The sequence below is a fragment of the Nematolebias whitei genome, chromosome 4 (assembly GCF_014905685.2).
Source record: "Nematolebias whitei isolate Nwh7 chromosome 4, NemWhi1, whole genome shotgun sequence".
Classification (NCBI taxonomy): Eukaryota; Metazoa; Chordata; class Actinopteri; order Cyprinodontiformes; family Rivulidae; genus Nematolebias; species Nematolebias whitei.
This window is the reverse complement of record NC_056501.1, coordinates 34,224,647-34,239,926: the sequence shown is the minus strand read 5'-3', so window position 1 is coordinate 34,239,926 and position 15,280 is coordinate 34,224,647. Positions and strand designations below refer to the sequence as shown.

Sequence of the window (15,280 nt, the reverse complement as noted above, 5' to 3'; positions counted from 1 at the left end):
TATATATATATATATATATATATATAATCTCCTTACAGGGAGATACTGTTTATCCATCACTCACTGTTTCATTCTTTCTTTTCTCTCTTTCCCCCCTTTATTTCTTTGTCTGTTTTATTTCATGACTGACAGAGAACATTTTTTGGTAAACAAACCATCGTTCTCTATATTTTGCCCAGATTTTTTTTTATCCTCACGCCTCTTGCCTAAAATGAAAACCCAGTCTCCTCCTGTCAGAGTCACCTCCATCACCTTCTTTCCCCCAGTTCTTGTTTCCTTGCTGCCTCATCATTAGGCTGATTAAACAGATCTTCCTCTGGGAACAAAACTAAACATGGAACTTTATTTTTAAAAGGTTAAAAATGGTTTTAACAAAATGAAGTCAACTTTAATTGAAAGATGACAATGAACTCTGAAAAGTGTCACTATTATTTATGGCAGAACCACTTTTTTATTTAATGAAGTAAACCTGGAGCATTGACTTCAGTGAAACATTTACATATTTCCAGCTGTCTTAAAAAATAAGAGTGAAACATATAATGCAGTTTGTATCAACATCAAAGTTTTTCAGTTATTAGTCATTCTTTTATCCTGATGCATGCTCAATAATCCAGGTAGAAAAATCCAAAAAAGTTCAATCTGGTCCTCTGGACATTCAAAAAAATAAATTAATTAATTAATTAATTAAAAAAAAAATCAGCTGGTTTTGGTTGTCACCGGCAAACTGGTTGATCCACTCTGAGAAGGTGCTATTTAAGAGACTGAGCTGAAAACAGCACCTCAGACTGAGGAAGTCTCTTGGATGAGAGACGAAACGTTTCTATATTTTTTTGCTTTGTTTTTTATTTTTTTTATTATTTATTTATTTTTTTAATTTATTTATTTATTTATTTATTTTGAATGTCCAGAGGACCAGATTGAACTTTTTTGGATTAGTCATTCTTATTACCTTTAAATGAGATGGTCAGTGGTGAGTTGTTTTTATTTTCTTAGTTCAATCCCAAAGTACGCTTATTTTTATTTAAAATTGTGTCATTTTTTTATACTTTAGAATAACTTGTGTAAAGTCTTGCAGTATTTTATTGCCAGCTGTAATTGCTACAATCTATATTATAGCAATATCCTGATGCATGCTCAATAATCCAGGTAGAAAAATCTAAAAAAGGTAAATCTGGTCCTCTGGACATTCAAAAAACAAAACAAAGCAAAACAAAAAAAACAACACTGTAGAAAAGTTTTGTCTTTCAACCGAAAGACTTCCTCAGTCTGAGGTGCTGTATTCAGCTCAGTCTCTTAAATAGCACCTTCTCAGAGTGGATCAACCAGTTTGCTGCTGACAACCAAAACCAGCTGATCACATGCTCAAGAAGGACCATCAGCCTAACAATGGATCATTAGCACACTGATGGCTGTTTACTATTCACAGAGGGCTGAGTGATACTAGCAATCACAGCATTGTAAGAGGGGGACAGTTGAACCCGGAGGCCTCCACCCCTGTTTAATGATGGACGATTTCTTTTCACAAAGATGGCCTCCTTTACTCCTCTCTCAAACCATCGTTCCTCTCTGTCCAGGATGTGAACATCTTCATCCCTGAAAGAGTGACCGCTGGCCTGGAGATGAGTGTAGACCGCAGAGTCCTGGCCTGATGATGTTGATCTTCTGTGCTGGGCCATCCTTTTGGCCAGTGGCTGTTTTGTTTCCCCGATGTAAGACTGATCACAGCCCTCCTGACACTGAACAGCATACACAACATTACTCTGTTTGTGCCGGGGGACTGGATCTTTGGGATGAACCAGTCTTTGCCGTAATGTATTTTGGGGTTTAAAAGCCACTGGGACGTTATGTTTAGAAAATAAACGTCTCAGTTTCTTTGATACTCCCTCAATGACCACTGGTCTGGGTTCCTCCTTTTCACCTGATGGCTGACTGGAGTCCTGTTTGGGTTTCTTCTCTGCTTTCAGGAAGGCCCAGTGGTGGATATCCTAACTGGGCCTTCTAGAGAGGAACGATGGTTTGAGAGAGGAGTAAAGGAGGCCATCTTTGTGAAAAGAAATCGTCCATCGTTAAACAGGGGTGGAGGCCTCCGGGTTCAACTGTCCCCCTCTTACAATGCTGTGATTGCTAGTATCACTCAGCCCTCTGTGAATAGTAAACAGCCATCAGTGTGCTAATGATCCATTGTTAGGCTGATGGTCCTTCTTGACCATGTGAGGAGCTGGTTTTGGTTGTCAGCAGCAAAACTGGTTGATCCACTCTGAGAAGGTGCTATTTAAGAGACTGAGCTGAAAACAGCACCTCAGACTGAGGAAGTCTTTCGGTTGAAAGACGAAACTTTTCTACAGTGTTGTTTTTCTTGTTTTGCTTTGTTTTGTTTTTTTGAATGTCCAGAGGACCAGATTTAACTTTTTTAGATGTTGAGTTCATAGTTTTTATGCTTGTATGTGTTAGTTTACCAACGGTGTTATTTTAAAGTGCTTTATAAATAAAGTTGTATTGTATTGTATTGTATTGTATACTTTCTACATATAACACAAAAGGCCATCAAGTGTCCCAAAATCTTTTGACAGAATCCTTCAGGGTATATCTTATTTTCTCCAAATGAATATGGTCCATAACCTCTCTTATCCAATGTATATATGCTGAGGGTGTGGGTCCTTCCAATTGCACAATATTAGCCTCCTGGCCAGAAAAGAACCAAAGGCAATCACATCCTTCTCGCATTTGCTGAAGGACCCACCCCGAACAGTGAGATGAACGATGATGGGTGCACAATTTTGCATCATATCCCAGAGAAGTGTCAAAAATAGATTGCCAAAAAGTCTGCAGTTTGGGAGAGGTCCAGAATGTATTCAGGAGTATAGCTGGAGTTTGTTTGCAATGATTGTATGCAGGGTCCAGGTTGGCTTTGATCTTGGGCAACTTGTCTTTGGACCAGCGCAGCCTGTGCACTACTTTGAAATGAATTACAGCATGTCTCAGACAGATTGCGGATGAGTAAATGTTCTTAATGATACTTCCCCAGATTGAGTCTGATGTGGGTTCCTCCAAGTACATTTCCTATTTCAGTTTAAGGGAGTCCAAACTGGTCTCATAGTGTGAACTGAGCAGTGTATAAATCTTGCTAAAGGCCTCCTTGGTATCAGACCTGCATTCCAAAATCTTAGTCACAAAATGTTTAGAGGGGTACAAAGGAAAACAGAGTTAGATCTCACTAAATGTCTCAGCTGCAGATATCTAAATAACTGTGACTTGTAATATTAAACTTCTGTACCAGATGTTCAAAGGAGGCAAATCTATCATCAATATAAAGATCACACAGTTAATGCACTCCCCTCAAGACCCAGGTGTCAAAAGCTGTATTAGCTACTGAGGGAGTAAATGATTATTTGACACAGGTGCCACAAACAGTAACTCTGTAGAGTTAAATGCTCTCCTGAACTGATTCCAGATCTTAACCGTCCAGATCACAATTGGGTTGGAAGTGTAGGTTGATATTGATTGTTTACAGGGCAGCCGAGAGCAGAGTAATGCAGAAAGAGAACTGAATCTAACTTCCATTCATCCATTCATCCATTATTTTTTTTACCAGCTTCTTCATTTTTGGGTCGCGGTGGTCACTGGTGCCCATGTCCAGCAGTCACTGTGCGAAAGGCAGGGGACATCCTGGACAGGTCTCCAGTTCATCACAGGGACAAATAGAGAAAACGAGACTACCATTCACTTTCTCACTCACACCTAGGGACAATTTAAGAGTTATGAATTCACCTAACATTCACGTTTTTGGTCTGTGGGAGGAAACTGGAGTACCCGGAGAAAACCCATGCCATGCATTCACGGAGAGAACATGCAAACTTCATCCAGAAAGGTCCCTGGACCGGGATGTGAACCAGGGCAACCTGTTCACTGAGAGGCAGCATCTCTACCAGTTGTGCCACCGTGCTGCCCAAATCTAAACCTAAATCTTCTTTAATAAAATGCTTGAATCAAAATTTCTAAAGCAGCAGTAGGAAGTTGGCAGTCTGTATTCGGGTGTTGTTGTTTTTTTTTTGTAATTTATTTATTAATAGGATCTATAAATCTCTTAGTTACAGCTTCTTTTTTTTTGTGACATTTGATCTCCATGCAGCTCCTCTTACCATTCCCTTAGGCTTGCACCCTCAGCTGGTCATGCACAGATTTTTCTCTCACTCTTCCATCCAATCACTGCACTCCCTCTGCAAGACCTGTTCTCTTTAATCGGTCCACTTGGACACATGCAGGTTATAGTCTGGGCTAAATCTGGGCCAAGTCTGAGCCATAACAAACCCAACAGCTCCAGACCCAGATTTAGCCCTCTGCTGTGCGCAGTCAGTAACTCAAAACCGTACCCCTCCCTTCCATCAGTGCTCCCTCCTCTAGAAGAGACAGGAGGTCAGTGGCTGGTTTGGGAGGCCAAGGGCCAGGACAGCTTAAGTTTCATCAGTGGTAAGGTGTCCTCCTTATTCGCTCCACTGGTGGTGATGAACTGGTGAGTTGGTTGGAGGTCAGTCTTCAGGGACTAGAGGAGGTGTAGAGATCCACCATAAACAACCTGAGCAGCAGTCCTTTTCCAGACTCCCATTTGACTTCATAATCCTGTCTTCTCTGTCTCAGTGAAAACTCACAACCAACTAAACCATGAGAGCAGTCGTGTTTGCTGTTTGACCCATGTTTGTCATCTGTGGGTTCAGCTGTGAAGGGCTGTGATCAGATAATAGCCATGAACAAAAAGCCTTAATGCTTTAATTTAATGTCATTTTTATTTTATGTATTTATTTTCATTTGTGAAAAGGGGCTTAAAATTTGAGAAAATTGTTTAAAAAAAATTGTAAATCACATTGCAATACCTCTGGTGCAATTTCACAGCAACAACAGAGAAAATAACTGCTGACATGCTAAATTTTAAATAGCAACTCTTTCTATTTGTTTGTTTTTCCTGCTTTTCCTGACTTTTTGACAGTGATTCACATTAAAACAGTCCTGTCTGAACCTGCTCTGAAATATCTTTATCCTTGGTTTTCTGTTAATGTAATACAAAAACAACTGATCTTGTATTGTTGTTTAAACACTGATTATTCTGAAAACCTCGTTCAAAGAGACCCCCCCCCCCCCCCTCTTATTGACTGAATTAATTTTACATCTGGTCTTATATTTGTTTAGACACATTTTAATGTTTATCATATTTAACAATACTCAGTGCATGTTTTATTCTCTGTAAATAACATACTGTATATTAGTGTTGCTCTTTGTTCAGGAAATTACAGATGTCACAGCATTTTATTTTGATTAATTTATTCTTGCAGCTGTCATTCATGCGTACAGTGTTTTTCTAGCTCTGCTCTCTCTGAGACAAAGCAAAGATGACATAGATAATTGTTGTCATGTATTCGTGTCTCTCACTCCCTCTGGTTTCCTCTCTTATTTCTCTTTCAGTGGAGCATGGGGAGCACTGTGACATAACAGTTCTGCACAACATGCTGATCAGGTAAGAAACTGCATTTGAAACGTTTACTGACTTGGATTTAATGCGACTGGATTTCCCAACCTGTTAGCACTCTGCTGACCAGTTTATAATAATTTCATGTAGAAATGTTTGGCACATTGAGAATTTGATGGGGCGTTTATGATTTGAAACCAAATAAGTATTTTTTTTTAAGTGCAAAAAATAAATTTGGGCGGCTATGGCTGAGTGGTTAGAGCAGTCATCCTTCAATGCAAGAGTTGGAGGTTCAATTCCATCAGCAGTCACATGCTGAAGTGTCCCTGGGCAAGACACTGAACCTCTCACTGCCTCCAATGTGTGTCCCATCAGTGTATGAATGTGATAAGCTCTGATTATTCTTTGTACAGATCTAGTAGAGTGCTGTATGAATGGGTAAATGAGAGCACGGATTGTAAAGAGCTTTGAGTGGCTTGATAAGATACAAAGTAGAAAGGTGCTATATAAGTGCAGTCCGTTTACCATCGTGGACGTTGTTGGTGATGTCTTTGAGATCCTGCATGTGGGTCCTTTGGAAGAGAAGATTAAAAAAAATTCCACAGAAGTGTCTCAGCGACACCAGAATTTAAATAGTAAATGGACTGTACTTATATAGCACCTTTCTATCTTATCAAGATACTCAAAGCGATTTACAATCTGTGTCCTCTTATCCATTCATACAGCACTCTACTATTTCTGTACAAAAACTAATCAGTGCTTTATCACATTCATACACTGATGGGACACACATCGGAGGCTATGAGGGGTTCATTGTCTTGCCCAGGGAAAAATGTTTTGTAAGCTCAATCATCCAGGTAGATAACACTTTGGCATGTGACTGCTGGTGGAATTGAACCCCCAACTCTTGCATTGGAGGACGGCTGCTCTAACCACTCAGCCACAGCCACCCAATTCACCATAAGAATCATCGCAGTAAGAAACTGGCTGCGGTCACCTGTAATGGAGTGGACACCTCAAAGACCAAGGGACAACTCACAAAGTAAAGCTTCAGTGGATACAATCAAACTTTTAATGAAACACAGACCATGTTCAGCCTCTGATGTAAAAACACTGAAGTCTCAGATGTTTAATTCTTTATGTGGGATCACTCTTCTAACGATGTACAAGTACTGATTACTGTTATGTTGGTAAAGAAAAAAGAGAGAGAAAAAGTGATGTTTTGTAAGATGTGATTGCATCATACCATCATTTGCTTCCACAATGAAACTCCAACATGTAACTTTATGGTAGAGACCTGGGTCAGGTACTGCTGATTGAAACAGTCAGTAGAAAAGATCAAACAGTGGTCAGGTGGTAAGGTAGGTGAGAATGTGACATCGAACAGCCTGCTCGATGCAGCACAGCTCTTTAAAAGCTGATATTTAACTTCCAACTCATTTCCCTGATCCACAGGAGCCCCCTGGCTCAGATGGAGGAGGAGCGCAGGGAGCACATGGTGATGATGAAGAAGGTGGAGGCAGAACTGGAACAGGTCTTTGAAATCAAGGTTAGGGTGAAGAAGCAGAAGCTGGTGGATTCAGTGGCTGAGGTTTGTAGGTGACATCTTCTGAAGGTCATTACATGCACACAAAATAGTTTATCTACAAGGCAGGTCACGTGACCTTTTTTTGGTACTGGTGCCTTAAAAAACTTAATTCATCTGAAGACATGGTTTAAAAAATCTGTTTGCATGAATCAGAAGAATTCAAAGAACATGCAGTGACTGATGTATAACTTATAACTTTCCTTACCTCCTACAATGTTCAGTCAGGTCATCTGGACGGTTTCTTTTTTTTTTGTTGAGACGTTTTGTCCTTCATCCAAAGAACCTCATCATTCCAAGGAGCAACAAACAAACTCAGCCCCACAAACAGCACACTCCAATAGTGAACCAACCAGTTTGCTTGTGATAAAATGGTTTCTGGGACCCGCCCTCTCCCCCGTCCAGATGACCTGACTGAACAATGCTAGATTTTTTAAATCTGGATTATTGATCATGAGCTTTGATGTTTCCTCACCCTAGTTTTTAAACATCAAACGTAGAGCTTGTGTTAATTTGAGTTTCTTGTTTTTTCTTTTTCTATCCAAAGCTTGAGAGACGCCATGAGCAGATGAAGAGGAACTTGGAGGCACAGTACAAAGAGCTGGAGGGGAAGAGGCAAGTGTTTGAAGAGAAGACCAACTGGGAGGCTCAGCAACGAATTCTGGAGCAGCAGAAACTCGACACCTCCAAGTCAGTAACACATTCAAGTTTCATGTGGTGTTGTCACTTCCTGTTGCCCTTCCACTACCATTCAGGGGATATTTGAAGTTTGCAGCGTGTGTGAATAGATATGACTCACAAGGTTTTAAAATAATTTGCACAACTTAGTTAAAACATGGAAATAAATTGTTAGCATCACTCAATTCAAAATTTACTAACATAAATCATGTAAAGGAAACAAAGATTTCTCCTCTCCCCCGCCTGGATCGTTTGCTTTGAAGGAACACACGTCTATGTCAGAATTAAACAACATCTTTATATTTACAGACTTCAAAATGAATACCATACCATACCACTTTATTTATAGAGCACTTAAAACAGCGACAAGGCCAACCAAAGTGCTGTACAGACAGAACAACAGGTAACACACAAAGCAAAATAAAAAATGAGGTAAATCAGAATATAGACAAAAACCGATGCAGATAATGACGACAAACCAGTGTGGAGCATACAGGATCAAACACAGATCATCTGGTGTTGAAAGCTACTGAATAGTAGTGAGTTTTTAAACAAGATTTGAAAACCGAGAGGGAGGGGGCCTGTCTGACAAGAAGAGGTAACTCGTTCCAGAGTCTTGGTCCTGCTACAGAGAAGGCCCTGTCACCTCTGCGCTTAAGACGAGTTCCTGGAACTGTGAGGAGCAACTGGTCCGCTGGCCTCAGGGAACGTGGTGGGACATACAGTTGTAGCAGATCAGAGAGATGGGGGGGCGAAACTGTTCAGTGATTTGTAGACATACATCAGTATTTTGAACTGGATTCGAAAGTGAACCGGTAACCAGTGCAGGGAGGCCAAAACTGGTGTACTGTAATGTGCTCTCTTTTGCCTGTACTGGTTAAAAATTGGGCTGCTGCATTCTGGACCAGTTTTAGTCGTGCAATGGAGGTTTGACTGATACCAAACAGGAGTGAATTGCAGTAATCAAGCCTAGATGTAATGGATGCATGTATTACTGTCTCCAGATAATTTTTGGACAATATGGGCTTCAGTTGAGACAGCTGCCTCAGTTGGAAGGAACATGATTTAACAATCATGTTTACATGATAGTTAAGTTTCAGGGAAGGGTCCATTATCACGCCCAGATTAGTGACTCTTTGTTTTTCTGACAGGGTTAGAGCGGAGAGGTCGATGCAGTGGTTTGTGATCATGTCGTTGGGAGGGAACAACATGACTTCAGACTTCTTTTCATTGAAACTTAAGAAGTTTAAAGCCATCCAGTCCTTGATGTCAGCCAGGCAGTCGAGCAGCGGTTGAATAGAGCATGTACCATTGTGTCTTAGGGGGAAGTAAATTTGACAGTCATCGGCATAGAAGTGGAAGGGCATGTTGTGTTTCCGGAAAATAGCACCAATCGGCAGCAGGTATAAAGAGAATAGGAGGGGATCCAGGATGGACCCCTGCGGAACCCCCCATTTAAACTCTGCCTCTGCGGAACTAAAATCCTTGATGGAGACACAAAAGGATCTGTCAGTGAGGTAGGATCTGAACCAATTGAGGGCTGACCCTGTGACGCCCACCCACTGCTCTAACCTGGCAATGAGGATCTCATGGTCGATGGTGTCAAAGGCAGATGTGAGGTCCAACAGAACAAGCAGCACAGAATCACCAGTATCTGTGGATCTGAAGATGTCGTTAAAGACCTTCAGCAGGGCAGTTTCAGTGCTGTGGAGAGGTTTAAAGCCAGATTGGAATAGCTCTAAGATGGTGTGACCTTCCAGGAAGCACTTCAACTGGGACTCAACTATTTTCTCCAGTACTTTAGAAACAAATGGGAGTTAGTAGACAGGCCGGAAGTTGGACACGACTGAGGGGTCAAGGTTTGTTTTTTCAGGAGAGGCTGGACAGCAGCATGTTTAAAGGTTTTTGGCACCACGCCAGTGGATAAACTACTGTTTACTATGGTGTAGTGAACTAAGCCTCAGGTCAAGTCCTGACCCTGAGGGCCTTCCTGGAAAAGGAACTGTTATTTCATTGATTTGTATCCAGAAATACAAATTAATGCTCATCCAGAGACTTTCTAATTGTATCCTGCACTGATCAATTGAAAGAACACTCTCTTTCATATTATCATTACTATTTTACAATGTCTTGATAATCAAAAGTGTGTTTAGTTCAAACCATTTTAAATGTTGAAGTGAACTACTCATTTTAAATCAACTGTGAAACAGTATTAATGATTTTTAATCCTCATTCAAAGTAGAAATCAAGTTAATGTCTGTTACAAGAGTAATGATGCATTTTTTGATTTTCTGTCTGAAATGAGCAAGTTGTAAGTCGGTCAAAAGTGAAGGAACGGTCAAAAACATGTTTATTGGAACGAAATGTCATGTTTAACTTTTTCAGATAGATAGGAGACTGGCTCCAAAAAGTCTCTCATTTCACCATAACATTTCTCCGTCTGTTCCAAAAACATTCTGCTGTTTTTCTGACTTTTAATGACCCTCTTACGTCACAAAGACCACACCCCTGTTGGTTCTTTCAACCAATCAGGAAGTTCTCAGAACAACGGGAACTGACCTCTTTAAAAGGGTCAACACTTCCTAGTTCCAGGCAGAACAACGGGAACTACGCAGAACAAAGAGTTCCAAGCTGAACAACGTTCCAGAGAGAACCAGAGTTCCAGAGAAGTTTCTAATGGAATGACCAGAGTCCGTCGATGCCACGACGTCTCGCTGTGGCTACTCGACGAACGCTCTGAACAATGAAGAAGTCTGTTCCGTGATGATCTCACGACTCCTGAGTTCTCTGCTATTCTTACGGAGACGCTGAAAAGTGGCTTGAAGTGGAACTTTACGCCGGAACTGAAATATCTTCAGAAAGGTAAAAAGTCGATCTTCAACTGCGAAGTGTACCGTGGGTTAAGCTGGGTCCAAAGGAGCGTGTTGTTCTGGTTATAACAGACACATTCCCTCACCCATCTCTCTCCATTTAAACTTCATTTTCCCATCTTTAAAACTCTTCTATCTGCCAGTAATTAATCCAGATATTTTCAGAAATGTCTGTTGTATTTCAAAAGCTGCAGCTGAGGAAATCATGGCCGTATGATCTTCTCAGTGCAAAAGCTCATTAATTAAGCTTGTTATTGTAATCAATTTTGCCAAATTAATGTAAATGTGTGATGTTGTTTTAAATCGTTTTAATAAACGACCCACTGTTGTTGGTGAGTCAGAAATTAAAACATGTTTCCGTCCACATTTAATCATTCAAGGCATGAGAGTACTCAGTCCAGAAAAATGAAAGAATCCGTTTAAATTATGAATAATATCAGAGACAGATATAGTTCATTACAATGGCAAGAATGGACGGACCTAGAGTGGGAAAAAAACTCCTTTAGTAGTCGAGGGGGGACCACATCAAAGGGGGAACCAGAAGGTTTCAAGCAGCACATGACCTGCTCTAGAGAAGAAAGAGTGATGGGTTCAAAATGGTCAAATGGAGCCACAGATTGAGGTGGGATGGATGGGTCATGAGTTGGAGGGGAAATGAGAGCCCTGGTGGTCGCAATTTTTTACAAAAAGAAATGTAGGAAATTGTCGCACAGCTCAGTTGAGGCTTCCAGAGGTGATGGTTCAGTGAGGTGGAGAACAGAGTTTAGGGTGGAGAAGAGGACACGTAGGTTGTGAGATTTTGAGGTAATTATATCAGAGAAGTATTTGGATTTAGCAGCTTTCACTGTTTTCTGATAACAGCACCAACTCTCTTTTAGTATTTGGAAAGAGACCTGCAGCCTGTCTTTCCTCCACTTTCGCTACGCCCTCCTACATTGCTGCCTAACAGCCTTGGTGACATCACTCAGCCAAGGTTCTGCTCTGAGTTTTGATTTTCTAGTTTTAACAGATGCAACATGATCCATAGTCTTTAAGCAGACAGAGTTGAACTGGGATGTCAGCTCCTCAGTGGTGGAGAGAAACACCGGGGGCTGAATTATCATTTCAGAGTTATAAACATCTGTGAAACGTGTGGCAGTGAAATGGTTAATTGCCCGGGTGCTACGTGCAGCAATGCATGACTTAGGAGTTAGATGGGGGAGGGTGAACTCAAACTAGACTGGCATGTGGTCTGAAAAAACAATATCACCAATAACAAGATTTTTAACAGTCACATCATGAGTTAAAACAAGGTCCAGTGTATGTCCGTGCTCTTGGGTGGGACCGTTTACATGCTGAGTTAAATTAAATGAATCCAATAAATCTAAAAAGTCCTTAACCAAGGGCTTCTCAGGACAGGACATGTGCAAATTAAAGTCCCCAATAATGAAAACATGCTCATATTTTGGTGTGATTTCAGCTAAGAAGTCAGAAAACTCATTTATGAAATCCTTAGATTGAGGTGGGCGGTAGACGAGTGCAAATAACATCGGAGGTGAATGTCCGAGTTCAAAGACGCTCAGCTCAAAGCTGGCGCAGGAAACTGGGATGGGCAGTTGTTTACAGTCAAAAGTTGATTTGAATATTGTTAATAATCCACCACCGCGCCGGCCTGATGGCCGCGGTGCGTTAAAATACAAACAGTTCGGTGGCAATAATTCCGTCAAGGTGCTAGACTCACCCGGAGACATCCAAGTCTCTGTGATGCACAGAAAGTCTAACTCGAGCTCTTGAAAGTAATCCCTGAGGATAAAAGCTTTGTTGGTAACAGATCTTGCGTTGACCAAACACATCCGGATACTGTCCAAAGTGGAGCTAGCTGCGGTGGAGTTAGCGCATGCCAATGGCCGCAGATTTTCAATAACAGCCCCTCCAGGTCGTCCAGAGCGGTGCACCGGCTGACAACTCCCGTTGGTTACCTGGTCCGGGCATGCGGGAAGCTGGCGATGGAGACCATGACCACCGACTGAAGAGGAAGATGCAGTGCACAGGGCTTTAAGCTTCACCAGCTGGCCAGCACATTTTCCCCGGCGTCTGAAGCGATATCTCCAGGCCTGGAGGTGAGGAGCCCAGCGGAGGTAAACTGGCACCTCCGCCAGCAGGCGGGGAGGAGGGGAGGGGTCCAGAGGTACGCTGATAATGGTCTAAATAAGCGACATCAGTGACAGAAAAACGAAGATCCAGAAGCTGTTGTCGGTCATACATGAGGAGAGAATTTATGCCACAGATAAAAAACGAACAAAACAGAAATAATCCGAACACCATCAGCAGAGGTGGATTGCAAGCCATGCACACGGGCGCCATCTTACCAGAAGTGTAAGAAGAATGAACAAGAGAGAATTGTTTTTATATTACCTGAATTCAGGGGCCCTCTGTACCATACAATTCTGTTCCCAAATGTATAGACTGATTTCTCCACCCAGTGACACTTCTTGTTTTCAATTCCAGTCCAGTAAACACCTTACAGACTCTCTGAAGTCCCTGTCCAATCAGTCAGGCACAATAGGCTGTCATCTTTTTCCAATGAGTACTGTACATGACACAATCAGCACCGAGCCACACATAATCTCACAAAGGCTGTGAGATTCTTATTATCCCCTCTGCAACCTGTTACATTATCAAGTCTTACTAAAGTCGTTCTCACCTATTAAGCTACTCATCATTATTTTATAATTCCCACACATACTCAAATGATGTGAACTATAATTTAACTTTATAGTTTAATCTTATTTAATTAAGCATTATATTTACCAACCCAATATTATGTTATTTTCCACAATTCATCATCAAATGTTGTTTTATTTCCAACAATCACTAAAACATATGTGTCAAACTCAAGGCCCAGGGGCCAAATGTGGCCCTCGTTGACATCTTATCTGCCCCCCCAAGATGAAATGTGAAATATAAAATGCTTCTCTTAAAAAAGTTAAATCTGGTCCTCTGGACATTCAAAAAACAAAACAAAGCAAAACAACAACAAAAATGTAGAAACGTTTCATCTTTCATCCGAAAGACTTCCTCAGTCTGAGGTGCTGTATTCAGCTCAGTCTTATAAATAGCACCTTCTCAGAGTGGATCAACCAGTTTGCTGCTGACAACCAAAACCAGCTGCTCACATGATCAAGAAGGACCATCAGCCCAACAATGGATCATTAGCACACTGATGGCTGTTTACTATTCACAGGAGGCTGAGTGATACTATCAATAACAGCATTGTAAGAGGGGGACAGTTGGACACAGAGGCCTCTGTGTCTGTTTAACGATGGACGGTTTCTTTTCTCTAAGATGGCCTCCTTCTCTCAAACCATCATTCCTCTCTGTCAAGGATGCGCACAACTTATGGGGGCACATCAAAGGGGTGGAGGCCTCCTTTTGATGAGTTTATTGAGCCTGTTGGCATCAGCTTTCTTCACCCTGCTGCCCCAGCACACCACAGCGTAGAAGAAGATGCTGGAGACCACAGAGTGGTAAAACATCTGCAGCATGGTCCTGCAGATGTTCAAGGACCTGAGTCTCCTCAGAAGAAAAAGGCGACTCTGCCCTTTTCTTGTAGAGGGTGTTGGTATTAGCGGTCCAGTCCAGTTTACTGTCTAGGTGGACCCCCAGGTACTTGTAGCAGTCCACAGTGTCCACCTTAGTACCCTTGATGTTGGTAGGGTTGGGGGGGCTGATCTTCTTCCTGTAGTCCACCTGCAGCTCTTTAGTTTTTCCAACATTGAGCTGCAGGTGGTTCTGTCCACCACACCTCTGTATTCAGCTTCCTGGTCCCCAGTGATGCAGCACACGACAGAGTCACCTGAGAACTTCTGCAGATAGCAGGACTGTGAGTTGTACCTGAAGACCGAGGTGTAGAGGGTGAACAGAAACGGTGTGAGGACTGTACCCTGAGGAGCCACTGTGCTGTCAGTGTGATGTCTGAGGTGGAGTTCTGCAGCCACACATACTGTGGCCGACCTGTGAGGTAGACTCACAGAGGTGAAGCCTTCTGGATGGAAGGTGAAACATCTCAGCACAAAAAAAGGAAACCGTCCAGATGAACTAACTGAACAGTGTTGGATTTTATACCAGGGTTATTGAGCATGGACTTTGGTGTCTCACAGAGCTGCGAGGTAGTTGTACTGTAGTAGATTTGTTATTCTTAGTCAAATGGTTTGTTTTCTTCGTAACATTCTGATTTCTTTCTCACAGAACGATGGAAAAGAACGAGAAGAAAGGAAAAATCTTTTGGGAAGCACGAGGAACTCCGATCGCAAGTTCAAGTGAGGTGTGGGCCTGAGAGCGCACACCTTCAGGAATCATCTTCCACCAGAACACACGACTCACAGACTCGTCTCTGCAGGGTTCGCTGCTTCTGTGGAAGCTTTTTGTTTTTGTGCATGTGTTTGAAATTTCATTTTCTTATATTTCCTGACAAAGAGGTGAAAGTGGTTTCCTCTGAGCGAGCGGGGCAGAGTGAACACATGGCAGGGACCATGCTCAATGCCAATGCACACTTCCAGACCTCGTGTGTTTTGAACAACTGGGAGGGAATTTATCTGAATGTGTCGGCAGCTGAGAAGGAAGAAGTCAGATGGATTGAAGGCCTGGTCACACCAAAAAACAGCTCCGAGAAATTATTATTCATCTCATAATAATCTTCAGATAGAGTAG

General features: G+C 41.9%; 1 pseudogene; it reads left to right on the top strand.

Moving 5' to 3' along the window:
• LOC119408290 overlaps positions 1–14,906 on the top strand; it is a 38,179-nt pseudogene extending 23,273 nt beyond the window's left edge.
• The last annotated feature ends 374 nt before the right edge of the window (positions 14,907–15,280 follow it).